The following is a 21,522-nucleotide window of genomic DNA, read 5'->3' on the forward strand; positions in this document are numbered from 1 at the left end:
CTATTTGTTTATTTATGGTTTGGGAAAAAGAGAAGGCTACAAACTTGTCCATTGTGACCTCTTTTTTGGATGCTTCTATCATGTACCTCTGTTCATTTTTTGACGGGGGGGGGTCATGAATCAACAAAATAAAGTTTTTCTCACATTTTTTTCCTTGAAAAATCACCCAAGTAATCAGTGTATGTCTGGTCTGCCTAGCATTATACTTTATGTGGAAAATAGGAGATGAGACAACTTTACAGTGTGGATTTGGGAGAACTTTCTATTACTTCATGGAGCTGCTCCTAGAAATGGAAGCATTCCATGTGAAGAATGCGTGCTATTTTGGCTTTTATAAAGAAAATCCAGGACAAAATTAAATTCTAAATCCTCATCACTTAAATCAGATAATAGATTAAACAAGTGAAAGAGAACTTCATCATTTTCTTGGAGTAAGTTTTCAAAAAATGTTGCTAAGCTACCTGCCTTTTCAAGTATGTTTGGCTCAAGCAGACTAGTATTTTGCTCAAGCAGACTAGTATTTTGGTTAAAAAAGATATAAACCATTGTCATACAGTGGAACTGTAGAGTCATGTGGGCTTTTTTATTAGTGTTTGTTCATATTATAGGTAATAAAATAACTGAATGAGAAGCAAAACTCATATTCCATATATATTTTTAATTATGCATTGGGAAGGGCATCCAGTGCTACAGTGCCCATGTGGAGGACAGAGGACACATTTTAGGATTCTGTTCTCTTTCTTCCACCATCTAGGTCACAGGGATCAGACTCAGGTGGTCAGGCTTGATGGCAGACACTTTTACCCAGTGAGTTATCTCACAGGCCAGGTTTAAATCAGTAATTACTTTTGTGCCTTTCAAATTTATAATATATTTCTTTGGAAAGAAGGCATTGGAAATGACAGTTGAAGAATCAAGAAAGCATGGACTTTTTACATTTTTTGCTGATTTTTTTTGAGAATCCACACAACATATTTTAATCATATTTAGACTCCCTATCTGCATCCTGTCCTTAATATCCCCGACCTGATTTCATGGACTCTATTAAGTTCTATTGAGTCAAAGATTTTTCCCCAAATGCCCTTGGCTGTGGGTCCATCCTTTGGAGTCTGGTTAACCTATTAAGTGTCACCACCTTAAAGGAAACCAACTCTCCCTTTCCCAGAAGCTATCCTCAGCTAGGGTTAAGGCTTCTTCTTCTCTTCTATGCTGGGATTTTGTCCTACTTGAGCTAGTGTTGGTCTTGTGCATGTCTTATTTGAGCTGGTGTCAGTAATGCAGTTACCATTGTGTGACTTCATTTATAGAAATAGTATTAAACCAACCCGTAATCACTTATTCCTGCACCCATAGTAGATTAATGCATCTCTCAGTTCTCACCAGAGAAGTTTCCTTATACAGCAAATAGTGATTGACACAGAAACTGATAACTAGCCAACGTGAAGAAAGTAAGACACTTCAAGGAGCTTATGGCTGAATAGGACACCTATAGTAAACCTCTGCTACCCAAAACATAGGCTTTTAAACCATGGGCTTTGCGGTTTAATAGGAAACAAATTTTTCGGCTCTTTGAAGGAAACCAGCTTACAGTGTTGGCATTGTTATAAGCTGTGATCGTGGATGGGCATTGAACTTCTGAGTTCCAAAGCTCTTATCTGTAATATGTCATGCTAAGTTCCATGACTGTGCAAGTATACATATGTGGTCTTGCCTTTTACTGAAACCTCATTGACTTAGTTCATATTGATATTATGATACAGAATCTAATTTTTGTCTCTTGAGATAAGAAACCAGTACAGGGAATCAAACCCAAGGCTTCTTGCATAGAAAGCAAGCACTCTACTAACCATGCTATATAATTATATATTTTCATATCAAGAACAATTTACGCTACCACCAACACCTCATCCCCCCAAAAATAAATAAAAAATCTTTTCAAAAAGACTGGAGCCCAAGAAACCAGATGTGGCTTCTGTTTGCATTTATTATTAATTTCAAATAAATTATAGTGATGATCAAATCCAAAGGCACACTTAAGGACAGAGTAATGGGGATGGAAATTCAGGTGGTTCTGATAGGAAAAGATTTCTCCAAAAGTTCTTAAATGCTTTACTGATTTTAAGTTTGCAGAATGGTAAAACAAATGAAGTAGAGGTCCTCAAACCCTCCACCTTAGCAAACACACCTGCCCTACCATCGGATGGAGGGTTCAGAGCTTGCTTTGTGCTCAGCAGCACAGCACAGCATTGGGATGGCAGAATGTTCTCATTCCAAATGTGCTGAGGTGAAAGCTTGGCTTTGCCATTTGCTTAAAACTTAACCAAGGAACATTTAAATTTTCTGAGTTGCTTTTTCTTCATTTGGCTCTATGTAAGATAATGAGCCTACTACGTGATAGGATCATTGTTAGAACTGTATATCGTTTCCAGACAACACAAATTATATGCTCAGCAAGCAAGAGATGTTAGTGGTGACAGTAGATGGATTCGCTGACTCCATGGATCCTTTTGCAGGGAAAGTGACCTTCTCTGGAGATTGCTGATCAGGGCAGTTTCAACAAAGATGGAAGCATTAGGCACTATCTGTGTCGGGCCCGGTCAGTGGCAATCTAGAGCAGGAAGCTTAATCTGTCAAAGGTGAAGGAGAGTCAGTTTTCTTTAAGGGTGTAATGCTACATTGGCTAACCAGGCTCCAGGGGATGGACACACACCAAACGACATTTGGGGAAGTAAACTTGATCTGAGAGGCCTTAATATTTATGACAGAATACATATGTGTATGGGTTATAAGAGGGGTACAGATAGGAGAGGGATTTCTAAATATAATCAAAATATGTTGTATAGAACTTTCAAAAATTCATTAAAAATAGATAACAGTAAAAAATGTTTTAGTATTGAAATGAAGGAATTCTCAGCATTATGAGAAAAAAAGGAACAAGAATCACTGAAGCTAAAGGAAAAGAATTAAAATAATGACTTTATCTTTATATTATTATTTTTTTCAGTATATATTCAGTAAAATAGATTTTTATATTTTTTCATATATAATGACTACATAATAATTATTATATAATAATATAATAATTATATATGAAAAATATATGCTTACATGCGTATATATTTCATTCCTTCTAAGATATGGATACCAGTTTATACTTCTAATGACGAAGAATTCATATACTCACCAATATATCATTCTGACTTCCAAAACTTTATCAGTATACTAGATATAAAATTCTCACTAATAGGCACGCACATCTCCATAGGTATATGTGCAGACACAGCAGAGCTTTGCAATGTCTGTGAAGGAACTGTTTCTCCTTAAGCTGCATACACTTTGAAGTACAATGATGTTTATGTGGATCTGCAAAGGTTAACCAGGTTGGCTAGTCATGTTAGTTGAACAAATAGTTTAATATGTTCGATGATTTATTACTTACCTATATTAACTATTTTTAAATACAAACTCATTTAGATAGTTTAGTTGAGGCATCAACAGAAGCATATGATAACCTATCACTGGATTCAGTGTGGTTTAACTTGCTAGGTAGAAACCTTTGAGAATGGTGTGTCTCTAGCAGGCAGCGTTCTGTTTCACAAGGAGCTACTTTGTATTATTGTTATTATTTACAGGGTCTCCCTGTAGCCCCAGCAGACCTGGAACTTACCATGTAGACCAGGCTGGCCTCGATCTCACAGAGATCTGTCTGCCTTTACCTCCCAAGTGCTGGGATTAAAGGTGTACTCCAGGATGCCCTGCCTTAAGTAAAGATATATTTGTTATTTTAATTTATCATTTTAATTTTGTGTGTATGAGTGTTTTGCCTTCATGATGAACGTGCACCATGAGCGTGTAATGTCCCACGAGCATGTAATGTCCCACAGATGCCAGAAGATGGTGTAAGATCCTCTGGAACTGGAGTTATGGATGGTTGTTAGCCACCATGTGGGTGCTGGGAATCGAACCTGGGTCCTCTGGAGGAATAGTAAGTGTTCTTAACCAATGAACCTTCTCTCCAGTCCAAGTAAAGATATTTTTTTTTAAAGATTATTTTCCAAAAACCTGATCTATTACCTGAAATATTTTACCTTCTCAGACCAGAGCGTAGATACACTTTTAACAATTCTCAGGTAGAGGAGGAAAGAAAGAAGGATAAGATGGAGATCACTAGGAGAGATGGGACTGGAGCAACATTGACTCAGCTGGGCCCCAGTGCCCTTCTGTTTGGTCAGAGAAAGTGTTTGGGCCTTGGTTTTACGGTTACCAAGCATAGCTGTTCTGAAGCTGAGTGACTGGAGTCAATGCATTGTAACACTTCAAAATAGTCATCTGGTCTGTCTGAAATATTCTCTTACAACTCACTGCTTCTTTCAGGTCAGGGTTAAGGTACATGTGACAGCACTGTTACTGACCAGAGAATTATCAGACCTCAAGAGACAGAATTACTTGCACTATGAGAGGATGGAGAGATGATTTTTTTTTTAATCCCATTTCACAAAGGGCTATACCTTTCTGACTTTGACAGGCAAGTAGATCTTCTGGAAATGCTTCAACGGACTTCTTTGTCTGGGTGCCGATGAGCCCTTGAAGACAGAAACCTTCCTGATCCCTACAGCTCTTTCCGTTAACTCCTTGAAGAACGCATCATGTGCCTGCTCAGCTGCTGAACTGTTTTAATGAGGTGCCACTGATTTTAATGGGGCAAAAAAGATGGATGATTCACACCAGATGTCCATAAGGGCCATTCGGGGATTGCTTTGCCGGACACATAGTACATCATGTTGCTCGTTGAATTCTTAAGGGGTTAACTTGACCTTTCCCTTTTAACACAGCACTAAAAATAATGTAATTTCCATTCTGGGTGTCTCTTTTATTTATATAGAAAAGCTTCATGACAAACCCACCAGGCCTCCAAGAGCAAGTTCCTCATTTATGTCTTCACCATCCATAAACCCAAGTGGGTGATTCTGAAAGTGGAATAGGCAGCAGTGGATGCCTCACTTGCAAGCACCATACAAGTTTTTATTACCAGTACTTCCACATCAAACCATTCCAGAGTCAGAAATCATTTTCTGAAGACTGTTGGTCAGTTCTGTGTACTTTGTTCCTAAAAGTTTATTTCAATCTAGATGATCAATATTCTTGCCTATTCAAGTTTGAAAATAAAATAAAAAAATAAAGAGTAGCAATTATAATTCTCTTCAACATAATATCCTAGGTAGCATATTATATTATTATTTGTTATTTTCTTCATTCCTGTAAAAAATATTCACTATTTGTTAAAAATTATCAATTTTGAAGTCATTATAAGATGGCAATTTCACTGACACATGGTTTCTCCCACTCTTTGGTGTGTGTGTGTGTGTGTGTGTGTGTGTGTGTGTGTGTGTTGCTGGGCCACTAATGAGTAGCCTCATGCTATACAGGTGTTTGAGAAGAAAGGACTCACCTGCTGAGTGTCAAATTCACTTCTTGCTTGTTTACCCCAAATGGGCTCTGTCATTCTACCCTGAGGTCATTATGTATTTATGTAACTTAATGAAAAAGAAAAAAACTGACTTATTAGTTACAATTGTTGCAAGACTGACACCAACTTCTGGTATGTCTTCTTGGAAAATCAGAGCTTATAATTAATTACAAAAGAAACCCCAAAACTCAAAGTTTTATGAGAACCAACCAGCAATGGGAGCATTTTTCTGCAGATCCTCTAAAGAACAAGCAGATGGCAACCCATCATTTCTTTCTTTAGTCCTCTACTGCATTTCACAATTTACCCGTAATTCCTCTTAATGAGGAATTTTATTTTACCTTAAAAGTAGCATACTGGGGCCTGAGAGATGGCTCAGCAGTTGAGAGCATTGGCTGCCCTTGCAGAAGACCTGAGTAGAGTTTCCAACACCCACATGGTGGTTAACAACCATCTGTAACTCCAGTTCCAGGGTATCGGAACTCCATGGGCACCAGGCACACGCATGCTGCACTTAACATACGTGTAGGTAAAGCACTGACCCACATAAAATAAAAACAATTAAATGAAATTTAAATTTTTTTAGTAGGCATTTAAGAAGGGAACAAATAAAGTTAGTTTAGTGATAAACTCTAGTATAATTTTTACCATCAGTGTAAAATGAATTATGTAAATAATGTCTGTGTTTAAACTTGAGTTTTCCTGGCTATATTGTCTTTAAAAGTCCATGTGGCAGTCATAAGGGGGTTACCAGGAACTTCAGAAGTAACAGTTTAAAAGTTAGGGAGTGGGAAGGCACAAGCATGGCTCTCCCTGTTGCACAATAAAGCCCAGAAGTTCACTGCCAACAACAACAACAACAAATTTAAAGCAGCATAGTAATGTCCATATAGTTGCTTAATAAATTTTTCTGGATTTGGTTGAAAATTCAAATTTTACTTGTTGAGAATTTTTCTGTGTATTCTTTTTTTTGTAAAGTTTTAATTGAATTTTTGTGTATTTCATATAGAACATCTTAATCATCTTTATATCTCCTTCCTCACTCTCACCTTCTCACAGCCCCAACCCCCCACTAGAATTCATGCATTCAAGGCCTATTGTGTCAAGTTGGTGTCCCCAGACATCCCTCAGTGCAAGTCATATACTGGAGTCTAGTCAACCTTTCTAGAGTCTCTTCCTTTAAGAATATCAGCTCTTCCTCACCCAGCAGTAATCAGCTGCCAATAGTTCTTCAACTAAGATTGAGGCCTGCTGCCCATTTCCACAGGTTTGTGATAGGTTTTTGTCTGTTTGAGTTTGCATGGGTCTTGTGCATACTGACACTATTGCTGTAGGATCATATGAGCAAGGTCCCAGGAGCCTGTAGGACTATTTCCAGCTGGCCATGCACCTCTTCTCTGGCTCTTGCAAACCTTTCTGTCTGCTCTTCTGCAATGGTCCGTGAGCCCTGGTTGGGTGGAGTATATTATAGGAATCCTGTCCAAGGACCCACACTCTGTAGACTCTTATTCTCTATGATTTAGTCATTTCTGATATTTTGTGTCCCTCTGTTGCATGAAGGAGCTTCATTGATGAGAACTGAGAGATGCGATCGTGTTCTCTTTACCCCTTGTTCTATGTTCTGTGCACCTTAGGTGTAGAGGTTGCATTTTAGATTTGCCACTTAGGCTTGGGAAATTCACAGCCAATCTCTGTATATGACCAGTTGTGGAACTCTGAAATAATCTCTTTTTGTTGCAAAAGAAACTTCTTTAATTAGTGGTGACTTGGATGCTTGCCTCTAAATATATATTTTGCTCATAGTAAGAAATTACATTTATCTATGTATGTGACAGTCTTGAGGTTTTCTCTAAGATCTATGACTGCTCCAGTCATGTGTATTTGGCTATGTTTACAGTACCACACATGAGTTTCCTCCCACTGAGTGGGCTTTAAGTCTCATGAGGTAGCTGTTGATTACCTTCAAGATAAAAGTGCCACTATTGTATCAATGTCATATACTGTGCTGGGCATTGATGTGGTTATTAGGCTTTAAAACTGGGGTTGGGCCCTTGATTGATGTTCTCCTTTAGCAGTTTATGTAGTGCTCTCCAAAACTATGGGAGCTAATCATCAGGGGAGGTGGGTTCCTGGTCGGTTACAGCTACATTGCTACAAATCCTGTGTCTGAAATATATCTTGTCTTCAGCATAGGATCTTACTTTCAAGTTCTGGGAGGCAATCAGTGCTGTAACAATAGCCTGTGTAATTTTGGGAGTCTCTTGGACTACCCTGGCTAACAACTCAAAGGAAAGATTCTCCTCTCTGGCATTGTTTCTTGTTATGTAGCCTTTGGTTATATACATTAGACTCATGTAGAGATATTGTATATGCAAATTTTCAATAGGTTTTTGGACTAGTATGAGCCCCTCTTTTATTTTTACACCACCTAATCATTATTTATCTTTTATAATGCTTTTTTTTCAAATCTATAAAAATTTGTTAGTCTTCTTTAAACCTATCCTTTGTGAAAAAAGAAGGAAGCAAAGACATGGTCGAGGGGACTTTCATACACGGACAGATAACCCCCTTATTCTTTTCAAATACTTTTCTTTTTTGAGTGTTTTACCTATATTTATATATGTACCACATGAGTACAATGCCTGTGGAGGCCAGAAGAGGGCATGGGTCCCTTGGAAGTAGCATTATGGATGGCTGTTTTCCACCATGTAGGCACTGGAAACCAAATCTGGGTCCTCTGCAAGAGCAGCCAATGCTCTTAACCCCAGAGCCATTTCTCCAGTCACCCTAAAATTTTCTTTGATATTATTTTATTGTATTATTTTTACTATGTTTGATGGTTCAAGACAGGGTCTCACTCTCTACCACAGAATGGCCTCAAAATTGCAACCCTCCTGCCTCTGGCTCTGGAGTGCTGGGATTACAGGTGTGTCTATGCCCATTGCTAAAAGAAATTTATCTGATGAAGGCTAAGAACAGCACTAGTCTGTGGGTATAAACAAGTATTTAGAAGCCAGTATGACACTGTGTCCATTTAGTAAAACATCCATATTAGGTCGTCCCCATGGGCTTATGGTCACCCCAGTCACAGTTTCTTGAGCAGGTTACAGTGCCAGATGAGAGTTCCCTCCTGTGGAGCAGGTCTCAAATCCCAACAGAAAGCACTTGGCTACCACCATAATAAATACACCTTTATTTTACTGGTGGGTATATATTGCCAGGCAGGTTGTTATTATAATTCATGGGGTCTGTATCTAGGTATAAGACCATTGATAAACTTTCTCCTCAAATAGCTTACATAGCACCTTATGGCACTATGAAAACTGGCCAAGAGGGAGGAAACATCTGGCTCAGATCCAGCTTGATTTCTTAATGTTCTGCAATGAAAATGTGTGGTGTCTTCAACAATAAGTCTTATGATTTATCTAGTTTTGGTGGGTGACCAAGGTGTCATTTGTTCTCTTGATCTTAGCCATTCTGACTGGGGTAAGATGGAATCTTAAAGTAGTTTTGATTTGCATTTCCTTAATTACTAAGTATGCTGAATATGCTTTAAGGTGTTTTTAACCATTTTTATTTCTTTTGAGATCTCTGTTCAGACCCATAACCCATCTTTTAATTGTGCCATTTATTTTCTTGATTTTTTTGTATATTCTAGATATTAATCTGCAGGGAGGGTGTCTAAGTATGAGTAAGATATATTGTATGAAATGCACAAAAATTCAATAAAAAGTACATCTTGTAAAAATTAAAAAAACCAAAATTATGAAATTTGCAGTAAATGAATGGAACTGGAAACAATCATCCTGAGTGAGATAATCCAGACACAGATACAAAAAGGTTACATGTTCTCTCTCATAGCTGGATGCTAGCTTTGAAATATTAGATATGCATGTTTCTATTTGAAAATCTGGAGAGGTCAAGAAGCTAATAAATGGCCACAGGTGGATGGGTGGAGGGGCTTTCTAGGACGGTGGTAGGCATAGACAAACTATTTTTGATAATAGGTGATTGAACTCCAGATGTGGAAACTTCAGGGAGAGTGGGCCGACTACATTGTAGGTCTGTATAAATCTCTAAGTCATGATATGTCAGTCTTCCATCTTTCTGTTTACTATTCTGTTGGTCATTCTTGTGTTTTGCCATTCCACGTAAACTTTAGAATCATTCTATTTATATATACAAAATAGTTTCTGGAAATTTGTTTGGGATTGCATTAAATCTGTGATCAAGTTCAGAAGCATTGCAATCTCAATACTTTATTGTCTTCTAGTCTCTGACATGGGGCAGCTCTCATCTATTCAGGCGTATTTTCTTTCTTCAGGGCTCTGTAGTATTCTGTAAGCAGATCCACCTTTTCTTAGAGTTATCCTTGAGTAGCTCAGTTTTTTCCTGTTATTGTAAATGGTGATTTTTTAAATTGAAAAATTAATTTATTGCTAAGTAGAAAGTAAAGACATTTGTACATTCTAAAAACCGCTATAATAGATATCATTCTTTCCCTGGTTCTGTGCTCTTTCAAGATTCCCTTTGATTAGGTTGATGTATGTTCTGCTGCCTGAATCTGTGTGTATTTGGTGTATTTCCTGCTCTGAGCCTTTTTAGTTTCCTACATAGGAGGTTTTGTTTCTCCCATTAATTATGGAAAGATTTTGCCCCATTTTACTTAACTATTTCTCTTGCTTTTTTTCTTTTTTCTTCCTTCCTTTGGTGTGTCCCACTTACACATCTATTACACCTTGTACAGCTGTCCTGTAATTCATGGTGTGTACTCTTTTTAACATTATTTATCTCTTTTCATTTGGCTTGGTGCATTTCTCTTCCTTTACTGAGGTGTCTGATTCTTTTCACAACTGCACCAAGTTTACTGATGAGATCATGGATATCTTTCTATATGTCTATTAGTGCTTTTATTTCAAAAACTTTTTTGATCATTTCTTGGATTTTACTATTCATATAATATTACTCATCTCTTCTCACATTTGATGTTTTCCATTAAAGCCCACAGCATACTAATTGCGGTTATTTTCAATTTCCTGTCTGATAGTTCTAATTGATTTTTATATTTGCCTTTTGTAACCAGACTGTGTTTCTCCTGTCTTTGAAATACTTTGTCCTTTTTTCCTCTGAAGCCACGCACATCGAATCAGACATACAAACCTAAGGGAACAGATGTTTAGTGCAGAATTCCTGTTAGTCTGGATGAGATTTGGGCTGTGGTAATGTTTGTTACAGCTGCATGTGTCCAGACTTTCAAATTACTTGTCTTCCCCACAGACTCAGGGCTTTCTGAAGTTTTCTTTGGACTTTGCAGTCTTTACAGCCTTAAACCACTGTTATTTTTCTGGATTTATATTTTTGTGCCTGTCAGGTTTTTTTTTTTTTGAGAAAAGTTTATTAAATGCAAACAACTCACAGTCAGTTTTCTGTAACCTATACTTAGAAGGGATTTATCTAATAAATCAGGATTACTGTTTGTTTCTTTATTATTATTATTATTTATTTATTTATACACCTACTTCCCAGGTAGCACCCTCCCATAGGCTCCCTCCCCCAACTAGAGCCCTTATACTCTGATATCCCTGCTACTGTCTGCTGTGTTGTCGGCACCCCTAGCCATTCCCCACTACTTGCCCTTCTGGTGAATCTAGTCAGCCTGTCTACAGGTCTTTGCTTTAGGAGGGTCAGCTGTTCTTTATCTAGCAGTAATCAGTTGTCTATACTCCTTTGGATAAGATTGGGGTTTGCTGTTCATTTTCCCAGTTCTATGCTGGGTTACTATCAGGGAATCCCTTTGGCCACCTGGACCAACTGTATGGCCTTAAACACCCAAAAGGAAAGTATAACCAATAATTAAATAGGCCAACATAGTTTCATAAGAGTCCATAAGTATAGCTAAAGGCTACATAACAAGCAACAATGCCAGACAAGCGATGCCTTCTTGTGCCTGTCAGTTTTAAGAGAGTCAGAACATTTTGTAGTTTTCCAGTTCTCAGAGATTTTTACTAGCTCTTGTGAATTTTATATGGTGTATTTTGATCATATTCATTCCCTCCGTTCCCCAACTCCTCTCAGGTCCAATCCCCGTCTCAACCTATTCAACCTTACATCCTCTTTTTTTTTTTTTTTAAAGCCATTGATTGAATCCATTTTGTGCTGCCCATATACTCTAAGGTTTGAGGCCAGGCACTGGAATGTGGTCTACCTACTGACTCCACACTCTTAAGGAAGACTGATCCCCTCCCTTCCAGTAGCTATAGATTGCCAAGAACTCCTCAACTAGGGTTGAGACCGTTTGCATATGTTTCCTTTCCATGCTGGGGTTTTGTCTTGTTCGATCTTGAGGAGGTCGTATGCATGCTGTCACAACTGATATGAGTTCATATGTGTACCTGCTCTGCTGTGTTCAGAAAACACTGCTTCCTTGTAGTTATACACTGCCTCTGGCTCTTGCAATCTTTCCACTTCCTATTCTTCAATGATTCTTGAATTAGGGAAAGAAGGGTATGCTAGAGATATCCCATTTAGGGCTGATCATTCCATAGTCTCTTATTCTCTACACACTGACCAGTTGTGGGTCTCTTTGTTAATCTCCATCTACTGCTAGAAGAAGCTTATTTAATGATGGTTGAGATATATACTAATCTATGCATGTAACAATATGTCATCAGGAGTCAGTGTAATACTATGCCAAATTAGCAGATTAATAGTAGTAGATAATAACAGGTTCTCCCCTAGGGCCTATGTCTAGGAACATGTCTAGCCACAGGTTCTTGGCTCTAGTAACAGTGTAAGGTATGTGTTTCATCTTGTGGAGGAGTCCTTAGCTAATCATAAAACAGTTGGTTACTTCCAAAACATTTGTGCCACCATTGCATCTGTGGACATATCTTGCCAGGCCAGTCATTATTCCAGCTCACGGGGGTTAATGCTGGGTAAGACTGATGATTACTTTCTTCTCTGGTAGTATACATATCACCTTCTAGCACTATGGAAACTAACTAGTAGGGATGAAGTTTCATGTCATAATGAAGCTTGATTTTTCCATGTTCTGTATCTCAAGTATGTGGTGTCTTATGCATTAGGGTTTTACCATTAAATTCTGGAGGGTAACCAAGAGCATTGGCAGTCAAAGAACTTGTAATCAAGGCACTCACAAACAACAATGGCAAAGAGATGAACAAAATAAGGAAATCCAACCAAGTCGTGAAAAGAGGGTTTGAAGTGCTGCAGAAAACCCAAACTGAAATAATGTTGGAAATGAAAAATTCAGCAGTCTAAATGAAATCTTCAGTGGAAATCCACGCTAAATGAATGGATCATGTTGTAAGAAGAGAGTCAAGGCTGAAAGACAAAGTAGAGGATTGGATCCCTCATTAAGGTCAATGAAGAATTTAAAAGCATACATTAAAAAGAACATGGAAGTGTTTAGTGACATCCGGAAAAGACTTAACATTCAAATTATGTACAATGGAAGAAGGGGACTATCACAGTGCATAGTGAATTTTATCACAATAAAATCATAGAAGAAAATATCCCAAACTCAGAGAAGAGGTGCCCATCCAGATATGAGGCCTGCAAAACATTGAATAGACAAGACCAGCAAAGAAATTCTTCATGGCATGTTACATGTAACACATTAAAAATACAGAGAAAAGAAAGGATGTTGAATGCTACAAAAGAGAAAGATCAAGCCACTTATAAAGGCAGGCCTGTTAGAATAGCACCTGATCATTTGACAAAAATCTTTAAGACAGAAGGGCCTGAAATTATGTATTACAAGCCCCAAAAGACCACAACTGTCAACCCAGACTGTTATATCAAGCAATTTTCAGTGTTAGAATGGTTGCAACATTCCTTAGATTTTCCTCCAGCAGTATGGCAATGATACACCGCCTCTTGCTCTACTTGGTGGCAACAGAATTTTCCAGTGTATTTCCTTTAAGACCTGTTAATAATGGAATCCTTTCCTTGGAGTAGAGACAGCACCAGCAAATTGCTTTGCTCTAAAAAGTTTTACTTATGGAGAAGGCTATGGAGACACCACAAGAGTGTGTCTTATAAGTACTCTCCCCTTTCCCTACCAGAGCCAGAAGGGGATGTTTCCCACAAGAACCCTTTAGAGTTCCTAGGGGATAAAAGGTAACAGCTGTTTCATCTCCCTTAAAGATATGGCCCCAGAAGTTTCTCACTCTCACTCCCAGCATCAGACTCAGTCTCCAGTCATTTGGTCAGTAACTGTTGAAGCGTCTTGTGAATGTATGCATAGTTCTGTGCTTCGGCCTGAATCTGCTCTGATGTCAGTTTGGCTAGTCATAAGAGCTCAGATCCAAGAAATGTCACCAATTTCTATTTGCCCATCTTTGTCTTCATGTCATCATGTCATCTACATGATGAAGACTGCTAAGTGCCTCTCATGTCAAAACTGAGACTACAATTACATACAATGCTCTTAGGTCCACTGAAGTAATTTCTAAATATTGTTGATGGAACCATGGAGCCACTTCTCCAGTATTTCTCTTTAGGAGCTTGAGCTCTGCTTCACACACACAATTTTTCTCACAGGATGAAGATATTTTGATTCTGTGCATCCAAACAAGATTCTCTATGAACCCTTTAGGTCATTCAATAGGCTAAGCCTTCCTAAATTGCATCTCATTTATTATGCCACATACCCAAATCATTCATGAAGTGAGTAGTTATTTCATGACCTGGCCCTGTTGTCTTTCCAGCCTCTTCTGATGCTTCTGTTTGTCTCCTTCAATTGCTTCATCTAACGACCTCCTTGAGTTTCTTAGTTTTTCACTCTGTGACATTGTGTAGTTACCACTTAAAAATTTTCTCCCTTTTTCGAGAAAATTCAGCTCATACTTAAAGTTTGCTCTTTTTTCTTTCAGGAACATCTTCCTCAATTTTTAGATTAAAATGTATCCAAATATATGCATAATATATGATTTCACAGAACCTTGTACATCTTTTGATAACTATCGCAATAGTAATCAATTATTAAAATTTCAATGTAGCTCTTTGTTTAATATCATCTCTCCAGGTCGGCTGTAAATGCTAGAAGGTTAGAGACTGCCTGCTTTACTCACTGAGATATCCCTTGAAGCATCAGGGCTCCTGGACAACACTATGGAGTGTATCAATTATGGATGAATGAAAGCTTAACCTCTATTTTCATCTTATGAAAATCCGAATCCTTGCTTTGAAATTAGGAGGTACAGGAGCACGGAGAGGCAGCTGGCACAACCAGGGGTTCCGTTGCAAAAAAGTACAAATTTTGTTTGAGCAGTGAGATGAAAATTCTCCCCCAGGGAAACTCGGAAATAGTTGCAAAGAGACTGGATTTTGTTATAGTTTTGCAGATGTGGGCATGACTTAAATTTTTTTGGTTACTGAAGAAAAGGATCATTCTGAAGGGTGGAAAACTCAGGTTCACTTGGATTGCAGCAGCCATAAAGATATGATAATCCTTATTATCAGCTAACTAATCTTTTCGAGTTTCTCAATGATTAGAGTGAAACACAAAAAATACCTCAAAGCCACTGATGACAGGATGATTCCGTGGGCAAGTTTTGTGGTGATCTTGAAACTCCCAAAGTCATCCCAGGAATTCAGGCTTAAATTCACTGACTGCTTCCAAAGCATGCCACACTTTATTCCTTAGTGGGGTGAGTTCGTGGGGACATGATAAAAATTTGGGGGGGGGTAGAGATTTAAATTCATACAACTAATTGCATGACTACATTCTCATAGATTATCACCTTTACTTATCATAAACCCCAATAGAATATACATCTTTGTTTTCATTAAGAGAAAAACAACAAACCCCAAGTTTAAGATGATCAAGGTTCTCAGCCACGGAGAAAATGTAAACCTTGGTTTTCTGAAACCTGGGAGGTGGTAAACCACATTTTGTGGGATAGCTGCAATTCTTACCAGTATCTGTAACATTTTTTGGAATTATTTCAATGTTTGATATTACTTTTCATACATAATCATTACCTCAATCATTTTCAATATTGATAACATTTAAGTCTATTCATTCCCTGAACAGCAATACATTTTCATATTTTTTATTTCCAGTTTTATAACTCTTGTCCCAAACCCAAATCAGAGAAGGAATTCTTTCTCCTCTGAACCAAAACTGTTCAAAATATGTGCATTTAAACAAGAAACATGGAAATGTGCGGGGTATCATAGCCCTTAAAGCAGCTGTTGTGCATAGACAGTGATCACCCTTTATGGCAGTTTTTAGTGTCTGTTCCAGCTGCATATGAGCAATACAGTATGAAAATTATGCAGAGTACTATTCATTTCAATGTGTAAAGTTTATTGACAGGCAGTCAGCTGCAAAAGATAGAGCAGAGCCCATTTCATCAATTGTGTTGGGAAGATTTTTATTTTTATTTTTTGTAAATAAGCACAGAACAGATCATGATATCTTATACGACAATTAGAATCGCAAGTGAAGACATCTAGCCAGTTTAACACCATGCATGACATGTATAAGAAAGCAGTTTTGGCTAATTGGCACTCAAGACAATCTTCACAAATATATTGTGTGTTGATATTCACATATGTATCAGTACACACACTTGTTGCACAGGCTCAGAAGCCTTCATCTGCACAACTTGTTTTGGTTATAAGGAAGACGAACTGAGAAGGCAGGTGATTGAGGTAAACCATCAGTGAAAACAAAACAAAGTTCTTTTCCAGTCGACTTGGCATATAGTCAGAGTCACACTGAGGAATTTACCTTCAAGCAGTTTGGATTTTTCTCTTCCAGTTTGATTATGCTGAGGTGATCACTGTTTCTCTTTTTTTTTTTTTTTTTTTGATTTATTAGCATGATGTGCTATGGTCGCATTTTTCATCTTTACAACAGATATGAATTATGTATCATCTATTCCTTCAAAGGTTTATTGAATTTACCTATAAAACGTTTGAATCTGGATTTAGAGGTTATTGGTTTATACTTATTTTTCTTTTCTTGGGCATGTTTTTAAAAGAGATAAGTCCATTTCTCTAAATCTTCAAACATTAGTCTATGGCTTTCTAAAATCATCTGAATATTTGAAAAATTAAAAATTTTTTTTACAAATTCAGCAAGATTTTTGTATTTATTTTTATTTGATGTATATAAGTGTTTTTCATACAGGTATGTACACCCTGTCATGCAATGCCCATAGAGACTTGAAGAGGGTGTCAAATCCTCTGTAACTGGAACCATGATCGGTTGCTAGCTACCATTGGGTGCTGGGAACTGAACCAGGGTCCTTTGGAAGAGCAGCATGTACTCTTAACTGCGGAGCCATCTCTAAAGCCTCTAAAATATCGTTTTGTATCCAGAATATTATCCTTATAATAATTGGCCTAGCCAGGGAGTCTTCATAGCTATTTTGTCTAAGTGACAGCATTGTGTTTTATGAATATTTCCAGTTGCTTTTTTTGTTGTGTATCTTAACTGGTATTTGCTTATATCTGTTATTTTTTTTGTTTGTTTGCTTTTTAGTTTTGTTCTGGTTCTGTTACTCATGCTTTGTGACCAGAATGCTCACCTCCATTTTATTTTGTCTTTCTATTTTTTCTGGTACAATATTTGATTTGTTCAGTTTTTACTGTTGTTTAATTTCAATTATTTTAATTATTTCTCTAATTTTCCCTGTGAAACACAAAAAGTGTATTTATCACATATTGATTACACACACACAAACATAGACATATATATGTATATATATATACATTTGTATGTATACATACAAATCTTAGTTAAGCTTTAGTTAGCAACTTGCTATATTGTCTTTAGAGAGCATTAACTATATGATTCATTAAATTTTCCTTTGTGGTTAAGTACAAAACCAATTTATGTAAATGTTCCATGTATGTTGAAAACAATGTACATTCTCTGTTAATCGTAAGTCAATAATAGTCTTATACAAGTAGTTAGAATATTTAGATCCTGGATGTTCTACTTATTGTTTGGCTGCCTTTATTCCTTCTGAAGCATCTGGTAGAGCAGCCACAATTATAGTGTACCTGTATCACTTGTAGTTTGGGTCTGCATATTCTTAGACTACATTGTGAGGTGCAGACTTTTTTTTTTTTTTTTTAACTTTACCGATACATTAAGTAGTGCTGCATATATTTAAGGACATTACTTTGCCTTGGATTCAATTTTTCTTTTTTTGGTCTTTTTGAGACAGGGTTTCCCTGTAGCCCCAGCTGTCCTGGAACTCACTATGTAGAGCAGGCTGGACTTGAACTCAAAGAGATCTACCTGCCTCTGCCTCCCAAGTGCTGGGATTACAGGTGTGTGACAAATAAAGATTGCTGATCCAACTCTGTTTATTTGTATTTGCTTCACAGCTCTTCCAATCCCTAAAGGCTCAGGGCTGGTGGATTCTAGTGTGCACTTTATATGTCACTGTTTCTCAAACCAACTGTGAGGAAAAGTCAGTTTTCTAAAGATTTTATTCTACTTTATTATACTTTGCAATGTGCAATATATATGATTTTCTAGAAAATAAAATGAATCCATAAAAATACAAGCCTGTGCTTTCATTGTTAGATTTTTCAGACTGGAATTGCTCTGTTAAATATATAAAAGTTTATAAGTCCAAGATAGCTCAGCGGTTAAGAACACTGGTTGTTCTTGCAGAAGACCGGGGTTCAAATACCAGCACCTACATGGCAGCTAACAACTGTCCATAACTCCAGTCCCAGGGGATCTGACAGCCTCTTCTGACCTCTGTGGGCATTGCATGACATGGGTGCACTTACCTACATGCAGGCAATACACGCATACACATTTTAAAAAAATTCTAATTCTCTATTGCTGTGTTTACTTGGTCACAGGATGGTAAAAAAAGTTACAGGCTGGTGTTAATGTGCATCGCACTTGCAGCCTCAGATCTATGAAAATATTATTAGATCTTGGGACTTTAAAAAAAATCCAGAAACAAAAACAAAATTAAACTAAAATCAGGGGCTGGAGAGATGGCTCAGCAGTTAAGAGCTCTGGCTGCTTTCGCAGAGAGCATGGGTTCGATTCCCAGCACCCACATGGTGGCTAACAACAATCTGTAATGAGAGTTCCATGGGCTCCAATACTCTTTTCTGACCTCTGTGAGCACTGCAGGGAATGGGTGCACTTATGCACATTCAGGCAATACACGCATACACATAAAATAAAAATAATGAAGAAAATATTAAAAATTCCTAAAATCGGAGGTGTTTTTAAAATTATTTATTTAATAACCACATAATAAGAAGAAGCATTTCATTACAACAGCATTGACATATTCAATAAAATTTCCAGAGCTAAGATGCATCTCTTTCAAAATTGGCTGTAAATTTTTAGGTTTACAGTTGAATTAATACAGTTATACAATATGGTACTCAGTACAAACTCTACAAGTTATAAAATTAAATGAGGTTTTAACCTTTAAAAAAAGATCTCCATTTCATTATTAGAATACACAGTTACATACAGAAAAATCCATTTTTAATGCAATTAACACTAAGATGTTTGCACATGGATTTCTAACCTCTCTATATATGATTATTACTAGTTATAGTTGGTTACTTTCTAAGGTCCTTGGCATCTGAGCATGGATATAAAGTCATCAGGTAGATTTCAGTGGTAATATTTTTCACATCTACTAATTATTAATGAGCAAATTTTTGTGCTTTGAAGAATTAGTATTCTTTTAATTAAAAAATTTAATAACCACATGATTAGAAGAAGCATTTCATTACAGATATAACATATTCAGTAACACACTCCAGAGCAAAGATACATCTCTTTAAAAAGTGGCTGTAAATTTTTAGGTTCACAGTTGAATTAATACAGTTATACAATATTGAACTCAGTATAAACCCTGTAAGATATAAAATTGAATGAGTTTTTACCCTTTAAAAAAGATCTCCATTTCATTTTAAAATATGCTGTTTCCTACATTTTTAATGCTACTAACACTTGGATGTTTGCACATGTGTCTTTAATCTCTATGTATCTGATGATTACTAGTCCCAGTCGGTTACTTTTGGATCCTTAGTATGTGAGTATGGATATAAAATCATCAGGTAGATTTCACTGGTAATGTTTATCACCTCTACTATTTAACATGAAGTAAATTTTTATGCTTCCTCCTCAAATATGTTTTTTTTAATTAGTTGATTTTTCTGTGTGAATATCGTACAGAACATCCCACACAATCTTATTCATCTATATACCCACTTCCCAAATGGCACCCGCCCATAGCCTCCCCCTTTCCACATACTGGAGCCCGCATATTCTGTCATCCCTGTTACTGTCCTCTGTGTTGTCGACACCCCCAGCCATTCCCCAGTGCTTGTCCATCTGCTGAATCTAGTCAGCCTATCTAGAGATCCTTGTTTTAGGAAGATCAGCTGTTCCTCAACTAGCAGCAATCAGTTGTCAGTATTCCTTTAGATAAGATTGGGGTCTGCTGTTCATTTTCCCAGTTCTATGCTGGGTTACTGTCTGGGAGTCTCTTGTGCCACCTTGGCCAATAACTCAAAGGAAGGTATCTCCTGTCTGGCATTGTTTCTTGTTATGTAGCCTTTAGCTATACATATGGACTCTTAAAAAATTATACTGACCCCATTTATATTTGTTTATACTTTCCTTTTGGGTGTTTAAGACCCTACAGTTGGCCCAGATAAAACAATTTATTTTTACTCTTAAGGTTGTTTGTGGATCTGTTCCTCAGGGGTAATATGGACTTGGGAAGAGCCCCTGGCTCCTTTCTTTTACCAGTTCTGTCTATGTGAAGATAAGTCAAAGGTCCTGCTTGACGATGACTGGCTCTGCTTCAAAGCATGAAGGAAATGTTAGGAAACAGAGGCTGTGTTGACCCTCCTCTTTCAACACTGTACACTGGTTCAGATCCATCTGGTGGAGTCTCCATGGCCTCCTTGCTGAAGAGGACTCACCACAGTTACAGGACATTTTGAGAGATGCTCATAGTCCCCTGGAACTTAGTCAACTTAGGAGGGCAAGGAGAAAAAACTGTCCTTGTGTCCCCCTGACCAAATTAGTATAGGCCTCAAAGTATGGCTGTTAAACATCCAAGAAGGTTCGTTCCACCAGTCTAATACTTTTAATTACCATATGCCACATACATAGAGCTTGGGCAAAGACCAAACACTATCAGATAAACCTTGCCTAGGCACATATTACATTCTTTGATCTGGCTGTATGTATAATTTGTCAGTATGTTGTTGGTTTATTATGGTTCCCTCTGGTTTTCTAAAACTAGCTAGGCATTGTTTATCTCTCACATTGTCTAACCTTTCCACCATGGTTTCCCCATTTAAGGTGTCCCTGTTTTTTCCATTTCTCCTTTAATAATACCCTTCTCCTATGGTCCCACCTCTCTTGAGCTCTTTCTTTCCCTTTATCCCCTAGGTTCCTTGTATAATCTTTCCTCCCCCCTCCCCTTAAAATAACACTATTATTATCCATATCTCCTTTGTTAATACCTGTTTACTACTGTACTTCTGTTTCAGACTCTTTCTTTCCCTTTACTTCCCTGGTTCCTCTTCATTATCCTGGTTCCTGTAGTTATGTCTGGATACATATTCACTTATAAGGATTTGGTGCTAGGACCCACATATGAGGTCAAGAAAATTTGTCATTTTTTTGTTTGTTTGTTTTCTGAGTCTGTGGTACTTTACTTAGTATAACAGTTTCTAGTCCCGTCCATTTACCTGCAAATTTCATAATTTCATCTTTCTTTACTGCTGAGTAAAACTCCATCATATAAATGAACCACATTTTCATTATCCACTCATCAGTTGAGGGACACTTAGGTTACTTCCATCTCTTAGCTATTGTGAAAGGAGCAGCAACAAATATGGATGTACAAGTGTTTGCAATAGGATGAGTTCTTTGGGTATATGCCAAGGAGCGGAATAACTGGGTCAAATGGTAGGTTCATTTGTTGTTTTTTAAGAATTCTCCACACTTCTTCCCATAGGGGTTGAACAAGCTTGCAGTCCCACCAGCAGTGGATGAGTGTTCC

This window comes from Nannospalax galili, unplaced genomic scaffold (genome assembly GCF_000622305.1).
Source record: "Nannospalax galili isolate Female #2095 unplaced genomic scaffold, S.galili_v1.0 scaffold629, whole genome shotgun sequence".
Classification (NCBI taxonomy): domain Eukaryota; kingdom Metazoa; phylum Chordata; class Mammalia; order Rodentia; family Spalacidae; genus Nannospalax; species Nannospalax galili.